Genomic DNA, 23556 nt, shown 5'->3' on the forward strand with positions numbered 1-23556 from the left:
CTCCCAGGTCACTCAAGGCCATGTAGGCCTTTGTAGGATGTTTGAATTTTCTTATCATGGGGACATAACATGATCTATCTTTTTAAAAAGGCCATGATGACCACTGTGTGGAGTAAGATTTGAGAGGGGCCAAGGTAGATGCAAGGAGACTAATTGGGGCACTACAGCAATAACAAAGGAGAGAGGGCTTGGATAAAGTATTGGTGATAGGAATAAAGAGAAATGGATACAATTGAGATAAATTTTGGAGGTAGAATGGGACACAGTCATGGCTATAGTCATGCATTGCTTAACGACGGGGATATGTTCTGAGAAATGTGTCACTAGGTGATTTTGTCATTGTGCAATCATAGAATGTACTTACACAAACCTCGATGGTATAGCCTACTACACACCTAGACTGTATGGTACTAATCTTATGGGACCACCATCATATATGTGGTCCATTGTTGACTAAAACGTCCTTATGTGGTACATGACTGTATATATAAGGAATTGGTAGAGACAGAAATGGAGCCAAAACCAACTACTAGAGGAAAACTCATTTTAAGGGAATTAAAAATTAGAGGCCATATGCTTGATCCAAGGACAACATCTCAGGATTGGAAATTGTAGGTGTTTTGAGTACAGCCTCAGATCCGAAACTCAGACATGACTACTAGGGAAGGAAGGCTGTGAAGAACAATGGAAAGCCTCCTCCACAAAGCACTGGGAGCACAAGAAGCACTGATTTGTAGCTTACATATCAGAGAGTAGTGTCATTGGGTACTGAAGCGTACTTCCCCATTCAGGGTTACTGTCAGAGCACAGTGGATTGAGTAGTGCCCATTTGAACCAGAGGAGTGATAGGAGAGTCCATTGCCTATGGTTGGCATTAACAGGAAACAGTAAGTGCAGCCCCACTTTTGTGACACCACCAACCTATGGGTTCATGACCATTAGCCCTTGGAAGAAAATCCCACCAAGGGTTTTCTTAATTGGGATGTTTAGATCATTTACATTTAATATGATTATTGATATAGTTGGGTTTAAATCTACCATTTTACTATTTGCCTTTTATTTGTTCCATCTGTTCTTTAACCTTTTCCCTCTTTTCCTACCTTCTTTTGGATATAGTGCTTTTTGTTATTGTATGCAATATCCTTCATTGGCCTGTTGTCCATAACTCTTTTTGTGATTCCTTTAGAGTTTATATCTTTTAACTCATCACAGTCTACCTTCAACTAACATTATATCTCTTCTCATATATTATAAGAGCCTACAAAGCAAACTTTCATTTTGTCTCTCACAGCTTTTGTGCTACTGCTGCCATATATTTTATTTCTACATATATTGTAAACCCTACATTTCATTGTTATTTTTGTCTAAACAATTATATTTTAAATGATTCTAATAATTTGAAAAATATCTTTTATATTCTCCTGTACAGTTACCATTTCCACTGTGCTTCATTCCTTGGGGAGATACATAATTCTATCTGGGATCATTTTTATTTTGACTTCTTTTAACATTTCTTATAGTACAAATCTGTTGGTGATGAATTCTTTCAGCTTTTGTATGTCTGAAAAGTCTTTTATTTCACATTTGTTTTGGAGAGATATTTCTACTGAGTATAAAATACTAGATATTTTTTTCCAATCAGTGCTTTAAAGATGTTGCTCCATTGTCTTCTCACTTGCACTGTTTCCAATTTAAAAATCTGCTGTTATCTTTTTTTCCTCTGTACATAATGTCTTTTTTCCTTTGGTCATCTTAACTATTTTCTTTTTATCCCTGGTTTTGAGCAATTTGATTATGATGTGCCTCGTAGTTTTCTTAACTTTTCTTGTGCTTGGGGTTCATTGAGATTCTTAGATTTGTAGATTTATAGTTTTCACCAAATTTAGAAAATTTTTATCTATTAGATTTTCAAATAATTTTTCTGTACCCGTCTCCTCCCCTTCAGAGAATTAAATTACATATATATTAGGTCACTTGACCTTGTTCCAGAGATCACTGAACCTCTGTTCTTTTTTTGATCTTCTTTTTTCTGTGTGTTTCATTTTAGTTTCTATTGTCGTATTTTCAAATTTATTAATATTTTCTTCTGTAATGTCTAACCTGCCAGAAATCCCAATCCAGTGTATTTTTCATTTCAGGCATTATATTTTTCCTCTCTACAAGTTTGATGTGGGTCTTTTCTATATCTTCCATGTTTCGTTACCCTTTTCTCTAGCTTTTTGAGTATACAGAATACAACTATATAATGATTGTTTTAATGTTCTTATCTGCTAATTCTATCTAACACCTGTGTCAATTCTGGGTTGGTTTCAATTGGTTTATTTTTCTCCTAATTGTGTGTCTTTTCATGCTTTGCATGCCTGGCAATTTTTGTGAGATGCCAGGCATTGTGGTTTTTACTTTGTTGGGTGCTGGATTTTTTTTATTTCTATGAAAATTATTGATATGCATTGAGCCACAGGTTAGTTGGAAACAGCTTGATACTTTTGATCTTGCTTTTAAGATCTGTTAGATAGGCTCAGGAACTCCAAGTACTGTTTCCTTTAGGTCTTTTTGGCCATTCTTTCCCTGGCCTCAGTTGCTTTCCTCACACATATACACTTATCAGTACTTTGCTGACTGCTCCAGAGGAACCCTCTTCAGGCCTCTGGAGTTCTCTCTCTCTCTCCCTCTCTCCTTCTCCCTGCAATTCTCTCCACTCTGGTACTCTACCCTGTGAACTCTAGCTTCTGTGGACTCCCCAGACCCTCAGCTCCATCTCTCCAACTTTGGGAGTTTGCTGGGCTCTGCTTAGGTTCCTCCCCTCTGCATCATACCTGAAAACTCTCCCAAGACAGTAGGCTGGAGCAATAGTAGGACTGACCTCACTTGTTTTCCATCTTTCAGGGACCATTGTTCTTTTTGCCTAATGTCTAGTGCCTTGAAAACCATTTTTTTCATGTTTTGTCCAGATTTTTCAGTTGATTCAGGATGGATGGTAAATCTGGTCCCTGTTACTCTATCTTGGCCTTAAGTGGAAGTCACAGCCATGGTTTTGAATCCTTGATTTATTTTTGGAATTTGACATGGAATGTAAATAAATTGAATGTGACAACTTAGATAATTGAAAAAATTATCAGAACCAGCATTAGCTTGTAAATGCTAAGAGTACAGTTGTTCTAACCAATGAAGACTACATTTATTAAATACATGGTCCACCATCTCTAAGACTGAGAACAAATATTTTGTAGAGAAATTAATAATTGGTATGTATGGGCATAAATATTAATATCTTAATGGGAAAATCAGTTTTGCTCTACAAAATGTTTCATCAAAAGATTTGCTTCAAAGTGGTATATTCCAAGATATTTAGGCTTATAATTGACTGATTATTCTTGACTCTTTGTTTTTTATAACATGCACTGGACTGCTTTGGGAAGAAGGGACCTTATCTCCCATTCAGCAACTCCTCCTCACATGTCAATTTCTCTTAGTGGTTCCTGCTTGACCCTATGGATTTGGTCACTAAATCACATAGTTAATTACTTTAAATAGGTTCAATTAAATTTAATAAATATTCAAGGTAAACCTACTATGTTAGACATGAAGTAGGCCAAAAAGATAGTGAGATAGTCCCTGCCTTTGAGGAATTTATGATCTAGTACAAGAATCAGCAAATATTGTCTGCAAAGGGCTAGAGAGCAAATATTTTAGGTGTTGTGGGCCATAAGATCTCTGTCACAACTACTCAACTCTGCAGTTGTAGCGCAAAGACAGCCACAGACAATACATAAACAAATGAGTGTGGCCGTGTTCCAATAAAACCCTGATCTAATAGGAAGAAGCAGAGAAGTACATAGAACAATATATGTATTACAAAGATGACCAGAAGCAAGTGCTATGAGATGTCAAAGAAGGGAGATTCATATCTTAATACTTGGCTTGTAAAAACCATGAATGATTTAATGGACCGTGGTGTTTGAGTTGAGGTATTAAGATTAGATAGAATTAAAATAAGCAGAAATGACAGGGAAGACGAAATAAATATCAGAGATGAGTAAGTACTGAAAATTTGGGGGAAGCGGTAAGTAGTCCTATTTAGCTGAAATGTTGATTATACTCAGGAGTGAGGCGGAAAAATGAGGAAATGTAAGCCCTTCAGATCCAGCCCAGAGAGAAATAATTTCTTCCTCCTCCAGAGTGGTTAAGCTCTTCTCTTTGGTCCTTTCTCTCATTCTGCCTTATGTTATGTCTATTTTTGCACTTCTCTTTGTTCCTCTACTAGACAATCCTCACCTTTAAGGAAATAATTATCTATTGCTCATCTTTGAATCTCCACTGTTTCTAGCACAAAGATGGAATCCAGCAGCGGAGCTAAAATATTTGTGAGATTAATAAATGAAACCATCCACTTCAGTCCAAACCATTTGTGTTTACTAACTAGATACTGAGGTCCCATAGAAACAGTTTAAAGACTAGCTAACTGACAAGAGGTGGAAATTTTCACTGGTTACGACAGTGGCACCTTTATTTTTCAACAAGGGTCTTGGGAAGAAATTTTGCAATTGTGCATGGGTTAATTTCTTTAATTCCTCCATTATGTAGATTTGACCATAATTAGTAGCCACCTGAAGTCAGCTTCCAAGTTGAAATTCTCCACAGTCTATTTCAAGGGGAAAATCCATATAGATAAGTACTGGGTTTTATTTTTTAATCGAAAGGTTAATTAAGTGAATTAATCTTTATGTTTGAATACATTTTTGCATGGAATTTGGAGTAAATAATTTAAATGGGTTAAAATCAAATCAGTGTAGCATTAAAATGAATAATAAAGCTTAAGAAATGAGTAAAAATCTTATGTGTTCTATTAATTATGCAACAGCAGATAAAATTGCGTATGGCAAGTTTAACCTGAGAAGACAGGGAAGCTGATAAAGATTCTCAAATCCCCCTGTAACTGCTAGTGTCTCCATAAAAATCATTTTGTAAAATGTATAGTGTTTCACAAAGACATAGTTTTTGAGCAGTTCTTTCGAGAAAAACATCAAGTGGTTAGCATTTAAATGAACCTTCTGAATTGCAACGAGAGTAAATAACTGCAGAATTATAAATCGGCTCATTCCTGTCCAGTGAGAAAATGAAGATAGAGAGCAAAAATGAAATCTGACTGCACACATGTGGCTGAGAGAAGAGGTGGCCCAGAATCATTTAATCAAGATTTTCTAGGAGCAAATAGGGACACCATCCATCAGCAGGATCTGTTTATAGAACACCTGTGTGTCTGTGAGACTATGTAGTTGGTAGCTTACAAGTAGGAACTTTCTTTTGTTAGTAAACATCACCAAATAAGCAAATAAGAGAAATATGAGGGCCAAAGTCCATGTCACTATTCAGAAGAAAATGTATTGTATAATAAGGATATAATGTACACTTCAAAATATGAGAATGCAAGACAATTTCTGTCATGGTCTTTGAGGGCCTCCAGAGAAATGTTAATTTATTCTTCATGTGAAACTAATTAGGTCACGTGAGATGTGTGTCTTGTGTTATCTCTATTGGAAACAACTCCTAAAGAGGAGTTTTGAGTATATGTCTCCCATCCCCAAATCATGGGGATCAAATACTGTGGTTTGAACTAAGAGCACAGCGGTACTCACCCTCATGCTCACGCAGAATCACTGCTCCTGGTCTTCCCTAGCCATACTGAGATTGGGTTAAGAAAAAAAACAAACCCATAACAACAGGGGTATGTCAAAGGGACATAGGAGCCAACTGACTGAGTTCCCAGTGGCCAAGGCTGGAACAATTTAAGCAACAAAATAAAGTAGTATTGGATTATAACCCATAGTATAAAATAAATATCCATCAGTCCATACTGATATAAATAAATGATTGGATAAAAATAATTGCAGGACAGTAGACAAATCTCTCATGCAGAAGAATTCCAAATAGTTTATGTAGATATTCTATCCTCAAGGAGGTGCAGCATAATTCCCCACTTCTTAAGTGTGGGCTATGCCTAGAGTCTTCCTTCTAAAGAGGACAGTATGGAAAAGGGAAAAAAAGAATAACTTCCCAGTGGAGAAACCTGACAAGCACGACCTCAGCCAGGTAATCAAGGTCAACAACAACAGTGATGAGTCATGGTGATAGTATATATTCTTGATACAATGTGATGAGAAGGACACTTTACCTCTGTAGTGTTCCCTCCCAAAACCCATAAGCCTGGTCTAATCACGAGAAAAACATCAGACAGTTCCCAGTTGAAGGACATTCTCCAAAATGCCTAACCAGTACTCCTCAAAACTGTCAAGGTCATAAAAAACAAGGAAAGTCTGAGAAAATATCACAGCCAAAAGGAGCCTAAGGAGAGACAACAACTAAATCTAATATGGTATCTTGGATGGGATCCTTGAACAACAACAAAAATTAAGTGAAAACTAAGGTATCAGTATTGGTTCCTTAGGTGCAATAAGTGTACTATATATAGCAAAGTACGATGTTAACCAGGGAAAACTGGCTGTAGGGTATATGGAAACTCTCTCTGCTACCTTTGCAACTTTCTAAAAATCTAAAATTATTCTAAACTTTTTTGACAGTTTATTTTAAAAAGTGATATCTATTTTAAAGCAACTGAAATGTCTTGTAGAATCTAAGAATTGATGTGTCCCTGGACATCCAAACTGGACTGGAGGGATGGAAAGGACTAGGGGAATCCTCCTTCTCTGTCTCTAAATAAGAGACGTGATTTGTTCTGTTTTCTCTCTCACTCTTCCTTGTCTCTTATCCACACAGGGTAGAAAGCCTGGCTGTAGACAGTGCTGAGATGTTCATGTTACATAATTCCAGGCACCTGAAGAGAGACTGCTCTTTCTTTCTGGCCCACTTCCAAATTGCCAGAGGAAAGGATTGTCCACTTGGGGACAAGAGTCCCCCTCTGTTTCCATCAGGCAGGGCCAGGGAAAGGATTCTAATTAGCCTAGCTTAGGTTACCTGTTAGCCCTGGACAAATCAATTATCGTCAAGGGAATAGAATTACATATATGTATATGGCTGCCCCGACACCCTCCCCTGTGGATGATGGGGAGCTGTGGGGAGCCGTGGGGGGCCATGGGGAGGTGGGGGCAAGGAAGAGAAGGAGTTTCTCCCATTGGGGAGAGTAGTGGGGAGCACAGGGGAGCTCTCACCCAATAAAGGAATGACCATAAATCCTCTAAGATTGAGGAGGAAAAAGTAGACTTAATAAGAAACAAATATTTAGCACTTCTGAAAATGTACAGGTCCAAAATCCCTTATCCACACTTCGGAAATCCCCAAAGCTCTGAAAACCAAAAGGTTTTCCGTAGCTCATTTGGCAGCAAACCTGTCCTGAACTGATGGGAGGCTAATTATAGGCTCTCCATATCCCATTTAGTGTGAATATTCATACCGTTTGCCAAAGAAATATTAATGTGTTTGATTACAGTGTCTTCCCTAAGCCCCACTAGCAGTAATATATAATAAATTGTATATGTTACAGCATTACCTTAATGAAATCTGAAAAAACTCTGAATCACAGTGCTTAATTGCTCCCATGGATTTCATTTAAGGAATACATATATAATAGTACATATATTGAAGAACATAAATGTCGATTTCTATGTAGCTCTGAAAACAATAGCCACAAAAAGAAAAACCATACAAAAAAACAAAGAAACAAAACTTTAAAACATTAAAAGGAAAATACACAATATCTATGCTAGTTTTGGAGGACAGGCTCTCTATTAATAATAATACCTTATTTTTACATAATGTTTATGGTTTTCAAATCTCTTTTATGTTCTTTATGTTTTTAATCATCAAAACAAATCTTAGACATAAGCAGGGCAAATACTATTATTGCCTTTTATGGATAAGAGAGGGGTACCTAGAGAAGATTTTACCAGAGAAAAGGTAGGGTCTCAATTGCATGTCTCCTTATCACTAATTCAATGCCCTTGAACTCTGCCACTCTGTATCTCAGACAGAAAGGGGTAACTGAATTGGCATATTTAGCATGTAGGTAAAAACTAAAGCTACTTAATATGTGGTTTCCTTGATGTTTTGAGGACTATGAAAAGGAAAATTTGCCAAGGATCCTTGGGAAAGGTGGTGCTGAGGCAGCCATCTGCAGTAGGATAAAATATCCAGGGCTCAGATTTCCTTGGATCTGGATCCCTTATTAGCTGTTAAGTGCCCTTGGTCAAGCCAGTTATTATAATAGCTACTTCTCAAGGCTGCTGTGGGGTCTTGCATGACATATTCCAATATTCCATAAGTCTTGCATGGTGTATTCCATAAAGGGTAGTTTTCTTCTCTTCTTCTTCAAACTCCTGCCTATCTTTCTCAGGAAGTCACCCAAACTTTCCTTCCCAGGTGACTCTTGATAGGAATCACACCCCCAATGCTTGGAAATATGACACTGTAGACCACACACCTTATGAAGGTAGAGATCCATGGGGTACCAGCATAGCACACAGCTGGGTATGAAGCAGGGGCTCAATATGATATTTGTTGAATGGATAACGAGAGGAAGATTGGGGATTTCCCCTTGGAGGAAATCTCACATCAGAGGCAAGGAAATCTTCGACATTTAATTAGTTAAATTATGCGATGTAAGACTCAGAAAAAATTCCCTCCTACACTGTGATTATTTATGGTTTTCTCTATTCAGTGATAATGCTTTTCTATTTCAGTGTCAGTTGGGAACCCCAGGGACAACTGTTGAAGCCAGCTCTTCAGTTCTGGACCCTGTGCCCCTCTATTTTCTACTCCTCAAATGTTGCCCATCATTAGCAATTCTGAGACTTGTGTTGCCTTTGTAAGATTCAAAATTCTTATAAATGCCTGAAAACCCCATAGAAAGGACTGAAATCTGCCTAAACTTGAGGAGAGTTTAATCCTATTTAAATAAATTCTCATTTGTTTGTTTGCTATATTTGTTTTTATCTTTAATGTGAATGTTTACACACAGCTTTTAAAAAATCTTGTATTACTTTGCAGAATATTTGTAATGAAAAGAATTGCTATAACAGATGTCAAACTATTCATATAAAAAAGTTTTGCATGATGTTTAGAACAAGTATATTTTATATGTGAATTTCACATATTTGGTGATCCACTCACTATTTTAATATTGAAATTCAATTTTAGTTCCTAATTGGAAGAGTATTTTGCAACTCTAAACAGAGTGCCATTGCATGGTTTCTTCCTCTTTGCATGGCCACAGTATAGAAACATCCAACCCAAACCACAGCATGTGGATACACATTTTAAACAGAGAAAAATTGTAATGTTTGCTTTCCTTAAAGATTTGTGTTTGTGGTCCAAAAAAAAGAAGCAAGTCTCAAACTGCCAGTTGCTTTCCCAGGAGACAGGCAAAATATAGCAGGTATTTTTAAGGAAGGACATGTGCAATGCCTCAACATTTTTGTTTGGAAGATGTCTAGAATTACATGGTAAGCTTATCATAACAAAAATAATCAACAAGTATATTGCTTGCCCCGTAAGGAAAGGAGTATCATACAAATGAAGAGTAAATAAAAAAGAGCTAAAACGTTCTGTTTAATCACAGGTAAAAAATTTCCCAGGCACAAGTCTTCTTTTCCTTTTTATTGGAGTAAAAAAATACACACATTAAAATGCATTAAATGCCCTAATGTAAAGTGTACTGCTCAATGAATTTTTACATGTATATACATTTAAGATTTAGAGAGTATTTCTACTACCCTAGAAAGTATTTTTTATTTTTCCTTCACAGTCAAAAACTCTCCCCAGAAGTAACCACTGTTTTGACTTAACTATTGATTAGTTTTGCCTCTTCTTGAATTTCATATAAATGGTATTTTACAGTATTATTCTTTTATGACTGTCTTATTTCACAGAACCTAATGTCTGTGGGACGTATCCATGTTGTTTGTATAGCTGTAATCTGTTCCTTTTGTTGTCCATTCTCCTATTGATGAGCATCACTTCCAGGTTTTAGTCTATTATGTGTTAAATCTGCTATGAACATTTGATACATAATTTTTGATGGATATATATACTCATTTATCTTGAGAATATATCTATGAGTGGAATTGCTGGGCCACAGGGAATGAATATGGTTGGCTCCAGTATCTATTGACAATTTTCCCAGTTGGTTGAAACAATTTACACTTCCCTAGCAATGTACAAGAGTTCCAGTTGCTCCACATCTGTGTCAACACTCATTATTGTCAGTCTTTTTCATTTGGGCCATTCAGATGGTGTTTAGAGGTAGCTCATTGTGGTTTTAACTTGTGTGTCCTCAATGACTAATGATGATGAGCACCTTTTCATATGTTTAGTGGATATTTAGTTATCTTCTTTTGTGAAGTGCTTGTTCCAAGTTTCTGCCCCTTATGCTATTACCCAAACACAATTTTTGATTTGAACTCTATTATCCAAGTACTCTATGTTGAGTTCTACATAATTTAAGTAAACCAATCTAATGAGGTTTTTCAAGGGCGATAATTTTTGCCTTTTTATAAGTTCTCTGTGGTGTTTTCAAAAACAGTGACTTCAAAATGACCATCTTTTTCAAGTGCAGAATTCTATACGGTAGGATCCTGCATATATTATCAGAAGTGAGGTAAAATACCACACAGTTTGGTGGTTCAGAGCATAAACTCTGAAGCCAAGATGTCTGGTTTCAAGACGTATGATGTTCATTGTACTTACATGCCTCTGATACCTCATCTGTATAATGGAGATCATGACAGGACTTGCATCATTAGTGTTGTGGAGATCATTGGGGTTAACCTATGTAAAGCTCTTAGAGTGACATGTAGTGTACAGCAAACCCTTGATAAGTACTGGTTATTGAGAACATTATTTGGGGTGCCAGGTTAGGTCCTAATTGTATCTGTTCAATCAAGAAAAGGTTAGAATATTATCCAATGAATTGGGGAAGCATTCCCATGTAGACCTGGAGTACTCAAACAAAAACTGGGAGATTGGGTGTGACTCTCTAGAACTGGCTATGTGAAATGACCATGGAAATGATCACTGAAGTCTGTTGAAAATGTTCTTTCTGGTTCTTTGGCTTTGAGGACCCAGCATATGCCTAATGACTCCATTGGTGTACGAATTAGGAGGGCCCAGGCCAAATTATACATATTCATGACTTGTAAATTGTTCAGTCTGGCTCTGAATAAAACCTAAAATATTTAGGGAAAAAAGTGCAGCAGCTCCCCTTCCAGGCAGCCCAAGACACAGAAACATTTTAATAAAATGGGAACTTCGGTCCCATAAGAATAATTTCATAAAATCTATAATGAATTCCTATAAAGGTTATATATTCAAGGATATCCAAGTGGCCAGAGAGCACAAGTCAAATGTGGCAGGGGAGAAATTGCTTAAGTAGGACCACTTCCTCTCTGTCAGTAACTTAAAGGGAGCCATGGACTTTTTCTATCACTAAGTCCATCTGACTAGGCTAGGTGCCTGGCAGTTCTTCTGCTAATGAGAATCTGCTCTTCCTAATGCTGGAAGAAATAAGTCTTCATCTCTACCTCTTTGCATGTGCCAGTGTCATGTCATAAAAACTTTTTCAGGAAAGAGACATTTCAAGGCAACCAGGTATGATCATTCAGTCACCCAGCTCCTTAGTCATTGGATGCAATGAGGACAGAAGACAGTGCTGACTGACTGTCCTTCATCTCCTGACTCATTAGATTCATAAGGGAATCACATTCTTTATTATCCGATGCCATCAGGATGTTAGCTTCCCATAAATGCTCATGTAAGAATGTGCAATGATTTGCACTTGGTCTTTTTTTTCCCCACAATTCATCGTTATGGCTAGATGGATTTCTTGCTATTAATATGTCCACTGAGCAGATAATTATTTTTATTTTGCTTAGGGTTTTTTTTTAACTTTCTACTTCATGGATTTTAAGAAAATGATTCTTGAGAATTATTTGGCTCAAAGGAAAGACAGTCCTGGAATCCTTTTTCACATGCTCATTGACCTGTCATGGTAGGCAGAATTCCAAAAATGCGATTTTCCCCCAGAATCTGTGAATGTGATGAAATATCACTTCTGCAATTGTGTTATGTTGTATGGTACAATTGACCCTACCAGAGGGAGATGATCTGGGTGAGCCAGGTCTAATCACATGAGCCCTTAAAAGTAGAAAGCTTTTTTTGTCTGGTTGCAGAAGAAGTCAGAGATTTGAAGCAGAAAGGAGATTCAACTCTGGCTTAAAGATGGAGAAGTTCACAAGAGAAGGAGTGTGGGCAGCCTTAAGTAGCTGAAAGAGACCCCTGGTTGGCAGTGATTAAGGAAACAGGTACCTCAGTCCTATAACTAGAAGGAATTGAATTCTGTCAATAATAGAAATAAGCTTGGAAGATTACTCCAAACTCCAGATGAGAACACAGCTGGCTGACACCTTGACTTCAGCCTTGTGAGACCCTAAGTAGAGAACCAAGTGATGCTGAGCCAGATTCCAAGCTACAGAAATGAGCTAATAAATGAGGGTTGTTTTAAGCCACTAAATTCATGGTAGTATGTTACATAGCAATAGGAAACTAATACACCTGGTTCATTCTCTTTGCATTATTCTAAATGGAGAAACAAGAGATGAGGATTGGGTAGAGAAAATTGAAAGGCCTGAGAAACACCCAGGGAGTAACCCAGGTTATTACAGATCCCGGGGTTATCTCAAGAAGTGGCTCCAATTGACACCATCTTGTTAGTAACTATCATAATATATCTGGGGCAAGGAAAAGAATATTGAGTCTTCCAGTGGAAGAGTAAGAGAGTTCACCAGATGCTGGGGTTGACAATCACTTTTCCTCAAATTTGAATCATACCAGGAATGTCATTTTGCTTTTTGTGCTTCCCTTTCCTTCTTGGCTTAGAAAGACTCTTTCTCATTCCTGTAGCAATATGGCCAAGGTCAAGAGTGTCATGACAGCTCCGTGAATAAAATGAGAACATGCTGGCATCATGCATTGTCACATAACCCATTATTAAGGCATACACAGCATAGGTGTCACAAAGTGTAAGAGAAGTACAAGATGGGAATTGGTGATTAAAAAAATATTAAGTATTTTCCTGGGGCCAGCCTGGTGGCATGGTGGTTAAGTCCGCATGCTCCTCTTCAGTGGCTCAGGGTTCACCAGTTCAGATCCCAGGCATGGACCTATGCACTGCTTACCAAGCCACGCTGTAGCAGGCTTCCCACATATAAAATAGAGGAAGACGGGCACGGATGTTAGCTCAGGGCCAATCTTCCCCAGCAAAAAGAGGATTGGCAGCAGATGTTAGCACAGTGCTAATCTTCCTCAAAAAAAAATTAAGTAATTTGCAGAATTACAAGAAAGTATAATATGTAGATTCAGGAATCTTGGAAGAGAAAGAGGATAGGAGTATGGGGCCTGTATGTGTTTAACACAGAGCTAAAGTAGGAAGCCACTAAGTGAAGAATACACTTCTCCGTCCCCTACAGCTCCTAGGAACAGCTCTGCAGGCCCTCTACTCTACTGCAGACCACCCCCACTGGGCTCTGTTTCCTCAGATGTACCACCAATCTTGCTGGATTTTCTCTATACTCCTGACCTCATTTTCCCTTCTCCTTCTGTGGCCAGCAGGAGAGCCCGTCCAGATTTTTTTTCAGAGAGATTCCCCATGATAGTGCCCCAATGACATTCTTCCGACTTCCAGAGTCCTCTCCTCACCAGAGCTCATATCTCTTGCTTTGTCTGATGGAAAACTGGAGTTTAGATAGACTAGTGGGGTAGTCAAAGGAATGAAGATTTTTTTTTTAGGAGTAGAGAAATCGAGGGTTATGCATTTTAATAAACTAATGGGGCAATCTAGATATTTGGCAAATTGCTCTTTCAAATAATACTGCAAGCTTTCTAAAAAATAGAGAATTCTTCATGGAAAAAAATGTGGATTCAAAAGCCTACTAGTTCAAGCAAGGTAAAGAAGTATGGTATTCCCCAGGGCCAAAATCTCAAACGGAAAATCCCAAGGCACCAAACCAGGTAATTTATTTTGTTGTCCTAACTTACAATATTTCTTTTGCTGATATAAGATTTCAGGGGATGGATTTTATCTTTTTAATTATTTTGCTTAAAAAAACCCTAGAAGTCTCCTTGGTCTATCAAACAATTTTATTTTCTACCTAAGTTAGTGGTTATAAATTGTTTAAAGTATTGCTCTATCCTTAGACATTCTTACTAAGTGAAATTAAATGCTGATTTGAGGTAAAGGAATAAACAGGAAAAGATAATTCCGTTCAGTATTGGCTTTTAACTTTACAGTTTGATAAAAGTAATTTATTTCTTGCTTGTTTGTCCTATACCTTATTAGTGCTAATCTCTAGTACTAATCACAGCACTTTAATGGGTGTTGTAAATAGTGTTCATTGGTCAATCTCTGAAAACATATTAATGCTTAAGCCTTCTTCATGTGAAGAATTTTGATGGTGGCATAAATAAAAATGGGCTTAATGACTCTTATATGTGGGCATTAATGAGAAATATTGATTTTGTAGAACCGATATGACTTCCCTAATCCATAGTAATGGCATAGCCAGGTAAAGGTGAACAGAAAAGTCCATGCTTGCTCTGCCCACGGTTTGATTACTTGGCTTGGGTAGATAAAAGATAATTACAAGGAAGAGGATGTATATTTTCCTTGTTTTGAGCCATAGACCTTCTTTACCTACAAAGTATCTAATAAATGTTCTTTCTTACACTAGTAAAGGTGAACACTTAATTGATGCCTTCATTTTTCTCTTCGCCATTCCTGATAGCTGTACGTGCTTCATATTCTTATTGGGTTATATGTTCCAGTCTCTTCCTCTGGGATGAGAATTAAGCTATACTTTCAGCAATAGAAAACTGAGAAAAAATATGGAGAAATGACCATAAACTATTTTTTGGTCTTTTATTCTTTGAGCCTGTAATTAGACACTGTGCAAATATGTGTGCAAATGGCAGAGTCATTTTTCAAAGCAAAATACTTTGAACATAGATCCAAACAAAACACAGCTCTCAATCCATTATCTTGCCTCTTCGTAATTAACCTAAAGGAAAGATTAGAACAAGAACTCATCACAGCTCTTGGAACAGAGTCCACCTGGGGCTTGCCAGACTTGGTGCAACATTAGATGGCTGGTTTTCCCACAGAGCAAGACAGATGTGCTTTGAAAAATAATTAAAGGGCTTTTATTTTTTGGATTAATTAAAACTGCCCATTTTCTTACCTTTCTTGCTTGTCTTTCTTGTACAATACCTCCGTTGATCCTCTGTGAGTTGAGAAGTATCACAAATCTAGTCTATGCAAAAATAGCTCCTCTACCTTCCAACCTGACATTAAGAATATACCATGAAAGCCATCCCTCTGGAATAAGTATAGACAATTGGACAATACTCCAGAAGACCATGACTAAATAATCAGAGAGGAGAATTCCAGTAACCTAAGAAAAACAGCCAATTCAATTGCATGCTTATTATATGCCAAGCACGTGCTAAAAGTGATTTATACATATGTTATTTAACGCTTAACAGAACCCTCTTTGGTGAAGGTACTATTATCATAGATGAAGAAATTCAGCCTACAAAGATTAATTAACTAGACTTAGATTGTGTGGCTAGTAAGTGGCAGAGGCAAGATTAGAATCTAGACAGTTAAGGGTCTGAAGCCATGTGTTTTATGGCTCTGTAGTAGGTTCCTTTAGTTCAGTTAATTGGCATACTCTACTTATATTGACTGCTTACTTGGTACTTGGCACTGTAATTAATTCTTTATGTGATTAACTCATTAAACCCCTTAATTTAGTTAACTTATTTAATCAAACAACAAATGAGGTAGGGACTCTCAGTAGCCCATTTTATAGTTTTATAAACTGAGGCAAGAATTAAATAACTTGCAATCATAAGAAACGGAATATAGCAGAGCTGGAATCTGAATTCAGAAAATCTTGCAACAGAGGCTCTACTTTTAACCATGGCCTTTCCTTGTGTCACTAAATAACCAACTTGAATCTTCCCTTTGAGAAGGAGTTGGGAAAGCAAACAATCTAGAGAGCCAGACTCAGTCTCACACCAATCCAGAGGGCTTGGAAGAGGATGACTGGGATGTGCAGGTGGACGTGTGACAGAGAAGACTGAGGGTGATATAGTCCACAGGGGAGGTTTAACACAGGTGGGGATGGTCCATTAGCGGAGGAAGGTGGGCAGCCCAGAAGTGATAACCTTGCAATTTTGCCTGAGGAGGCACGATCCTTTGATGGTTTTGAAAATCAGAAGGGACTGTTTACTCTGGGCTTCAGCTTCCCTTTCCTGCCATCTGTATTCCTGGGCCTCAAAAAGAGAGTGACAGCCACTTTCAAGGCCAGTTTTTCACAACGGCAAAAACCTGAGTAAATCAGGCAAAATAAGCCATCATTCCCCTTCACAATAGCTGTAGAAAGCCTCACATGAGGAAGTATGAACAGATGTTGGGCATTGCACAGAAGTCTCAAAAGTGTCTAATTAAACATGCAGCAAAATTCAGGGAGGAATGAGAAGGTGGTGTTCAGGGCTTGCCTTGGCCTCAAGACTCAAGAGTCAAGGGCCATTTGAGGAAATCCCAAAAATACATCTGCCCTAAAACATTCCTCCTAAACACATTTGTCTTCAACTGCGGGGTTGAGAGATTCATGGCTTCAAGCTAAAGGTTGATTTTAATCATGATTATAATAGTTTATATTTGTATGGTATGTTAAATTTATAAGCGACTTTTCCATCCATTGTATTATTTAATTTCCAGAGCAGCCTTCAAAGTAGGCCAGACTAGATCTCCTTTGCAAAGGAAACAATTAAGGGTCCCAAGTCCCATTGCCAGTGCCTGACAGAGCTAGAGTTGGAATCCAGATCTCACAACTCCTTGTCTGAGACTATATGAGACTGAACAGGGCAATTTGGAGAGAGGAGCAACAGGGGAGCAAGGGGAACCTATTAATCGAGGAGAGCATGCCACAGCCAGGAGAAAGGTATCAGGAGAAAATGATATAAAGCTAAGGGAAATCACCATTTATTTCATTTAAGATAAGATAGATGGAGGTTTGTGGTTGTATAAATGAAGAAGCACTCACATTTACCTGATCATTTATCTGGTCAGATCCTGGGAGGGTAAATTAAAGTGTTGGCTTTTGAGATGGGTAGGATATTCTTAAGCAGAAATGGGGTGGAGAGAATTTTAAGGTGAAAGGCAATTTGAATGAATGTGAAGAGGCAGAAATCAAGAGCATAGATGAAGAACAGTCAGTTGCTCAGTGCAACTGTTGCATTGTATATGCGAAAGGGAATAGCAGAAAATAAAGCTGGAAGGAGGGGAGGATAATATCACAGACACTTTCGAATTTCAAGCTAAATAGTTCCATCTCAGTTCATTATGCTTTGGAGAACCAATAGCAGTTTATAAACACGGAGGTAACACAACATCTGCCCCATGGGTTTCTGGTGAGATTTTAATGAAATGTTGATGCAAAAGTGCTGTGTAAAAATATGATTTAAGGAATATTATATGATTGAATTCTTTCATTTATTCACTCATTCATTCATTCCACAAGTATTATTTGAGGGCCTATTACATATCAGGCAAGGTCTAGGCATTTAGTGTTCATAAATGAACAAGACTTCTCGCTGTGCACTGAAGCTCACAGTCTACTGGGGAAAATGAACATTTAAATAAATAATTATAAATAAGTACTCTGAAGTAAATGTACATTTGGTCTTCTGACCCTGGAGGAGTAACAGGGGAAATGATATTTGAGCTAAATCTTGAATAACCATAAATCTAAACGTAGGAGGTAAAATTACTAAACTTTGAGATGAAAACATAGGAGAAAATCTTTGAGATATCGGATTAGACAAAGTTTTCTCAGACAAATCACAAAAAGCACAAACCACAAAAGAAAAAACTGCTAACGTGGACCTTACCAAATGTAAATTTGATGTTTAAGTAAATGAAAAAGCAAGCCATTGACTGGGAGAAAATATTTGCAAGACATATAACTGAACAGAAAGCTTATATCCAAAATATAAGAAGAGCTCTTACAAGTCAATATAACAAGAGAAACAACCCAATAAAATCATGGGCCAAAAAGTTTCAATAGTCACGACAGAGAAGATATACAATTAGGCAACAAGCATAAGAAAAGATGCTCAACATCATTAGTCATTAGGGTAATGCAAAATAAAATCACAATGAGACACCATTATATACCTACTAGAATGGTTAAAGTTAAAAAGACTGATTATACCTAATGTTGGTGAGAAGGTGGAGCTTCTGAAATCCTCATATGTTGCTGGCAGGAATGAAAAATGTTAAAGCCCACTTGAAAATAATATGGCAGTGTATTATAAAATTAAAGAGACACTCACCATATAACATAACAATCCCATTCCTAGGTATTTACCCAAGAGAAATTAAAACATACGTCCACAGAGACTTGTATATAAATGTTCACAGTAGTATTATTCACAATATTCTAAAACTGAACAGAACCCAAATGTTCATCAATAGTTGACTGAATAAGCACACTATAGTATATCTATACTATGAAATTTAAGAGTATAAGAACTGGTGGTCCTTATTTATCTGTAGAACTAAGACTAAATTAAGGCTATAAAGGAGAAAACATAGTACATAACATCTTTATGCTTTGACAATGTAGATACAGCACAGCTAGCAAAAATTAGAGGACAATGAGAAGAATAAGTTCACTGCCTAATAATTTTAAAATATTTAAGCAATTTTAAGTAAAATTTATTTTTAATGCTGAGAATTCAAATAACTTTTAAAGTAAATAAAATCCAAGGTGCAATATGTCATCTTTCTCTCTAATATTTAAGTTTTCTCTGACTTACCTAATCTGATTCCATACATATATTCCTAAATCTTCTCTATCTCATCAGGGATATATGGATTTTGATCACTTACTCTAAAAAAAAGTAGAGCTAAAAAATGTTCAGCAGATATAAAAAGTGATTTCCTAAAAATTTACCTTTAAAATTATTCATTCTTTTGAATTAGTTTCTTGGCAAATATGTAATGATTATTCAATGCAAGAATTCTCGATAAGCCAAATAAAACACCAAGTTACAGCCATATGAAACATAACATTCCAGCCCAGGTAATAATATATCGCATATATTAAAGCATAATAGGAATATTTTAGTTTCTGATTATCACAGGACTACTACACTAACCATCTTCAAGAACTAATAAAACATTGGTGCAGGGACAACAAAATCTAAACACACCATAATGACTACAGGGAAATCTCCGATGAAATATTATTATATATAATAAACGACAATTTTGAAAGCTTTCTCAAACTGTGTTTTAATCATGTTTGTCTCCATTAAACCTCTAAGTTAATTAAATAGGTAAACCAACTTGAGACAAGGAAATTGATTTTCTGCGTAGGACACTCTCAATAGAGTAGCAGACATAACAAAAGGATCAATTTTTCTTCGTGGCGTGCAAATTAAGCTCCGTTCCGAAAAAAAAAAATAACAAAATCCCTGTTGCCTTGTTCCCTTCTGTTCTTTTGTTCTTTAGTGACATGTTAATCAAGTAAATATGGCAAGAGGGGAAAATACATCTGAATGTTTCTAGTACCTTTTCACCTTTGAGAAAACCAAGAAGTCTCCGTCTCATTAGACACAGCCTCCAACCTCTCCTTCCAGCCTCCTCCCTAATGGAGCCTGGGCATTGAGACCTAAGGAGTGGATCCCAGCTCCTTTCTACCCACCAAGGAATTCTAGTGGTAATCTATTCAGCATGGACCAAAAAAAAGAGAAGGTAGCTGTGCACTGCCTTTTTTATTATAATAAAGACAGCTCAATCCTTTGCCTTCTATTTCATCACAATCTCCTCATCTCCACCCTCAATGCTCTCAAGTGCACAAGGGTCTCATTTTCATTTGCATTCCCAAAAGAGAAATCAGGAAGACTCACATTTGCCTGTATTTGTAAGGCTAGAGAAAGCTTAGCTGTGGCATCCCAAGCTTGAGTTCTGTGACATGGGATTTTATTGTTTTAGTGACTTCATCAACGTCAATTTATAATTTCGAATAAGGGAATGGAGGCCTCTCTGTTATGTTGCTTAACTAAAAATCAAAAGATCCTTTTGTGAATGTTGATGCTGAGAAGTGTGTTCTTGGATAGAAGGTAGAAGAAAGGATTTTTCTCATACCCTTTTGCTTATTATCTACATAATATTAGTAAAACTCTGTATATTCCAGAAGGTGTATATCAACAGTTCAACTATCATAGTGTAGTATTCACTGTAGAGTATGCTATCTCTGAGATAACTGCATGCAAACGTGAATATATTCTTTATTTTTCTCCCGTTGAATTTGAATAACACCAAGACTGTGATCATTTGTGAAAGTGATATTACTGTTTCAGGAGGGAAAAATTTGCTAATAAGTGAAGTTAAAGCAAGAGCTTTTAAATAATTCCAGAAAACTGTTTTTCCTACACTTTGTAATTCCAAAGCAGTGTGCCTTTTAGATGTAAGAATCCGAGTGTTGAGAGATTTCAAAGTAAAACTATGCATGATATTATAATTTTTAAATTACAATATAAAATTACAGTAATATATAATTAAAAATACAAAATATATCACATAATATATTAAAATGTAAATTTATATTTTATATTATAATATATATCACCTAATTATAGCTTAACTCCATCTTATTATCTTCAAATATCCCACAGTAAAATCAGGTTTGTTGAAATGTAAAGCTCCAAAGAACAAACCTAACTTAGAATATATGTGACTAACTTTGCTTAGTGTGCTTTCTCCAGGCTGTCATCTAGTCACTGCTTTGCTTGCCCGAGCAGAAATTGAATCAGGGATTACTAGACATAAATGAGGGCAGAGAATCATTCTGATGTCCTTGAGGTAGGAGAAGAACACTGCTCTGTTCTCCCTCCTCTTTCCACACATAGTTAGCATGTGGGCATTTCTATCCCTGATGCATTTTTAGTCTTTGAAATCAGTATCCACCTCTAATGAACTGACATTTACACTCAGCGCCCTAAGCGTGAGAGATACTGAAAATACTTGGAGATGAAGAACATGGTACCCTGGATTTTCAAGATATTCCAAAATGGAGGAGAGTGAGAGCTGTTTGGATAGAAACAAATAAGCCAGGTGTGATATTCACACTGATCAGGGGCTACCTGCACATTAGCAATTCTCTCAAGATGGAAGTAAGTACTTACTTGGGTAAATCCTAGAACCCTGAAGTTTCATTTTGGAAATAGGAAAATCTGGGTAAAAACAAAGTAGGTGAGACCAGAGCCAAGCTGGGTTGTATGGAGCATGTGTGGAGCAGGGAGCTGAGTGCCTGCCAAGGCTCTCTATTACTCCCGCAGTGGTGGGTTCCTCTTCTCCCTCCTGTACTCTGGGCAAGGACACCTGGAATGGGCTTCACTCATTTCTTTTTTCAGCCACCTCTGATTTATTCCCTGCTGTAGGCCTGGAAAGGTGAGGACCAGATCAGATTCCCATGAGAAGTCTGTTATTGTTGGTGAAAATAATCCAAACTCAGGGTTCCTGTACAAACTCCTCTTGACTCATTGATGGCCACTGTTCCCTGGAGGAATCCGAAGTTGGCTTCTGCAACTGCACTTTTGGATTTGTTCCATTCTCAGATTCAGTCCAGAAGGAGGTTTCTATAGCTTCGTACTTATTTTCAGTTCTTAGGATATTTTCTTAATTGCTTCCTTCTGCATCTTCCCAGAACTTCTGGGCTATGTTTAATACTGAGCTCAGTGGCTTACATTCATACATTGTTTTTTTCCCCCAAATATAATGGAAACTCACTATGAAATATGGAGTCTATGCCATGGATCCATCTGTTATAACATGGCTCTCTGCATATTTATTTCATAACTATACAAAGACTTTATTTTCTAACACAGATTACTTCTTACACTTGGGAACCTCTCTACTGTGATCAAGGACCAGTAGTATCAGCATCACCTGGGAGCTTGTTAGAAATGTAGGATCTCATGCCCTTCCCAGACCTACTGCATCACAATCTGCAGTTTAACAAGATCCCTAGCTGACTCATGTGCACATTACAATTTGAGACACATTGGGCTAAAGCAGTGGTTTTTGAAACAGAGGCTATACATTAGTCACATGGAGAACTTAAAAAAATACCAGATTCTAATTTAATTGGTGTGAGGCAAGGCCCTAATATAGGTATTATGTTTAAGTTTCACATTTATTTTAAAGGGCAGCCACAGGTAAGAAACACTTCTCTAGAATAAGCAATAGTAAGTAAAATTTATATCCTTTTAGCTGTACGTGTTGTGTATTCAATGTTAGACTAGAAGACCCTCGAGAGTCAAATTCACCTCTTCTATTTTCTATGTGTCTTTCAAATTGTCCTTTGTACAGTGCTTAGCATACGGTGGTTGCTCAATTACACATTCATGGTTGATGGGGTACTAAAGCAGGAGAGAGATGACTAGGGTTCATGTCCTGGCTCTGCAAGACATGACGTCTTTGACCTTGGACAGACCACTGAACTTGTTGGGAAGTCAATTTCTTTGTCAGTCAAATGTGAATGACTTCCTATTCTAGTAGTTATTCATTCATTCATTCATTCAACAAATATTTACAAGCATCTATTCTGTTCCAGGTACTGAGGATACAGTGGTAAATAACCAAGACAGGAAAAGCTCTTGTCTTCATAGAACTTATATTATAATGAGAGACATGAATAGCAAACAAACAAATAAACAAAAACATAAAGCCGAATAGAGGCATAGGCAGTAATAAGTGCTAAGAAAAGAAAGAAAGCATTAGTAAAGTGTTGAAGAATAGTAAATTGTTAGGTAGGAGTGAGGAGAGCTAACTCAGCTGCTTGATCAGAGAAGAAAGGGACATTTGAGCAGACCTGAAAGACAGAAGAAGCAAGCCAGGCAAAGATGGGCAGAGAACCTGCAAGAATAAAATCCCTGAGGCAGAAACAAGCTAGGAGTGGTCAAGGGGTAGGCAGGGCAAGGGTGGCTGCAGCAGGATTCTTTGTAGATGTCTCTAGTCTATGACTTAAAGGATCCGGTAGATTTATTTAAGTCTTGAAACTATCAAAGCTTTAGTGCATTTATGGGAAACATAAGTTAGCTGAAGGCAAAAATATCTAATATTTGGGGAAGCAGAAAAGTAACAGAAAACCAGAGCATCATCATCATTGGCTCAACTTCTGTACTCCTCAATATAGTAATATTTTACTTTGGAGTCTGCAGGACTGTGCCCCCAAACACATACAGAGATAATATTTACCGCTCCAGGTAGTGCCTTGAGTTCAGCAGGTTTACTCTTGCTCTCTTGAATTATGGAAAGGTCCATTTAGGCACTCTCCTGCTTCTGTCTTTTCCTCTTTGATTTATCAAAGCTCTATGAACTGCTCAAAAAACTAGGATCAGGAGAAAGCCAGCCTTCTGGGCCTAGCATCCACAGTGCTGGAGCATGGCTCTGGTTCCAGCCAAGAAGCAGAACAT

At 37.3% G+C, this 23556-nt stretch overlaps 1 protein-coding gene across 10 annotated transcripts in view; it reads left to right on the forward strand.

Moving 5' to 3' along the window:
• GLRA2 (glycine receptor alpha 2) overlaps nucleotides 1–23556 on the forward strand; it is a 268210-nt gene that overhangs the window by 187255 nt on the left and 57399 nt on the right. The gene's annotated exons all lie outside the window — the stretch shown is intronic.

This window comes from Equus asinus, chromosome X (genome assembly GCF_041296235.1).
Source record: "Equus asinus isolate D_3611 breed Donkey chromosome X, EquAss-T2T_v2, whole genome shotgun sequence".
NCBI classification, from domain to species: domain Eukaryota; kingdom Metazoa; phylum Chordata; class Mammalia; order Perissodactyla; family Equidae; genus Equus; species Equus asinus.